Here is a 2,814-nt window from a genome sequence, read left to right as displayed (position 1 = left end):
TATACATATAGGTACGTAAAAAATAAATTAATAAATTTAGAGAATATCAATTGAGGCGGGGAGCGATTTTATGCTCTAAAGATGACATTGTTTTGTCACTAAAAAAAGTGTTTTTTATTGCTTTTACTTAAAAATATCTTTAAGTGAAGAATCTATTGATATATACTACTAATATTAAATATATATATCGATATCGGTGCATAGTCTTTTTTTAGAAATATTATATTTTAACCTTCCCCCTAAATATATATTTGCATCTTCAGTAGATATAACTAATCTGCGGATCTCAAACTTACTTCGAATTTATCATGAATTTAATTTTAAAGTAAACATTACTGTTAGAGTGCGACTAGGGCAGGACAGGTACTCGAGTACGATTCTATACGAGATACAAATTTATTAAAAGGCGTTAGCAAGCCATAAGAAAAAGAAAGTCCACCATTACAAGTACAGTGTGATAAAAACCCTAATAACACACTTTATCCGGAATACATCTTGAGGATGTCCTTAGGATGTTCAAAGGACATACGGACGTCCTTTGGACGTCCTCAGGACGTCCCCTGGAAGTCTGTGTTGTTAGGGAAGGTAACACAAATATATAAACTTTACGCAGTGAGATTACAAGCGCCACACGGCGAAGTGATACACTAAAACTAAAGAATAAAATGGCTGGTTATCGATGGTTGGTCGATAGATTGAAGAGCGGGAAGTTGAATCTCCAACAATTACAAATACAGAACACTCTCTTCAAAATGTAATTAAGAGGGGGGGTTGTGCCACTCTATATTTTGTCACAAATACATATTTTTAATTATAAATTCATTATGATATATTTGATATAATGTCATGAAATTAATTTCAAATTGTGTAACTTAAATTGTAATGAAATTTAAGAACATTTCTAACAATGTAATTATATTTAATACATTTCTAACAGTAATTATATTTAATACATTGTGTATGAGTTATATACATATATGTAATGTTATAAATATCCAGATATACATATAAACACACACGCACACCTCAAAAAGACATTAGACATTAACATTTTACATATTTTGATTTTGAATGATTAACCAATTGATTTAATTCATTATTCTGTGTATAAAAATATTAAAGTACAACTGTTAAAAATAGTTCATGAAACATTTATATCTGAATAAAGTGTAATATAAAAAGTCAAAGCTTGAGCGGACTTTTGGCTAAAGAGTCGCTCTTATCTCGTATTGATCGATACGACGCAGAAAACTGGAGCGCATCAAGGTAAATTTGATTTTATGTTATTATAAAATATGAAAGTGATTCGGCGTGTGGAACAAAATCGCATTTTCCCGCGTATTTTCTACATGGTGGGGGAGATCAATGGCTGATTGACCGACCGAGATTTTCGTTGCCGCGACTCGCCTAAATCACAATATAAATATTATAACAGTATACAGCATGCATTATATACGAATCAAATATTGATTTATCACCTGCAACCTTGGAAAGTGGACGCATGTACCCTAAGAAAAGTGGACCTTGCTATGTAGTTCATATCCACTTTGTCAGGAGGCAATAGTGCGCGGCAGGTGTTTTGCTGGATTCACACTTCATCCGATGTGCGTCGTACGACGCTCTGGAACCAATCAGAAAACAGGATTCCGATGGATTTTGGTTCGTATTACCCTGTTTTCTGATTGGTTGCAGAGCGTCGTACGACACAAATCGGATGCAATGTGAATCCAGCATTACAAGCGTTACGTGGGCTTTTTTTCCAATTTCCGCTCCTATTTGCAAGAAAATAGATGTTTCGGTATCCGTTATTATTTTGCCAAACCAATCACGTCATGTTTTCGCATTTGCTCTTCTTACCAGCGCTACGAGAGCTTTTTCCGAATTCCGCTTCTATTTGCCAGAAAATGGATGTTTTCGGTATCTGATATAATTTTAATCTTTAAGAATTTAATCTTTAAACGCTCTTTTCTCGAAACATTGTTTTTTTCGGTTGACGCGCGATTTCAGAAAAACTAACCGACCCATTTAAAAAATTCTTGCGGCGTTGTATTGGTAGATTGATTAGCTACCGCGTAAACTAGAATAAAGCGGTTTCACTAAAAATAAAATTTTTTGTCCAACTTTTTTGATTGAAATAAAAGTGTTTTTTCGCATCACGTTCTAAAAACACGTGTCAACTCGCGAATTTTCAATATTTTTTAATAATTCCAATTTACGCGATAATCACGCAAATAAATTTTAAGAAAAAATTTTGTTTTTTATTTCTGGCTATTAGTTCTCGAGATATCGTGTCAACCATTTCGTCATCTCATTTTTTTAACTCTGCGACTCTCAACTAATTTCGTGGAATTTTGAAATTAAGATACTGCTGTAAAAATTTTTTTCATATATTGACATGTGTATTAATAATGTGAAAATACGTGAAAAATTAGAATCGTACGTCTTATAGTTTTCTATAAGTAAAATTCCAAAAAAACCTTATTTTTAGTGTGGTTACAAGAATGTACTCTTAACCAGCGTACCATAAGGTGAAGGTAATTAAATTTCACCAGATATTTTAATAAATTTTATAATCGCAATTTAACAATTAAAAGTAAATAAGATTCATTTATTGTTAATATTACATTCCGTTTATAAATATTAAAGTAACCATTGATTCAATAAAATTTGTATTATACGTATATTTTCAACGTTACCGTACACTTTATCGCGTATTATTAATTTTTTAATTATGCTACTACGTAATAATATTATTTTTATTGCATTTTGAATTGCAATGATAATTGTACCATGTTTAATATACCAAAATTACTC

The sequence above is a fragment of the Trachymyrmex cornetzi genome, unplaced genomic scaffold, assembly GCF_001594075.2.
Source record: "Trachymyrmex cornetzi isolate Tcor2-1 unplaced genomic scaffold, Tcor1.1 scaffold573, whole genome shotgun sequence".
Taxonomy (NCBI): Eukaryota; Metazoa; Arthropoda; class Insecta; order Hymenoptera; family Formicidae; genus Trachymyrmex; species Trachymyrmex cornetzi.
The sequence above is the reverse complement of the archived record's forward strand: the minus strand, read 5'-3'. Positions refer to the sequence as shown.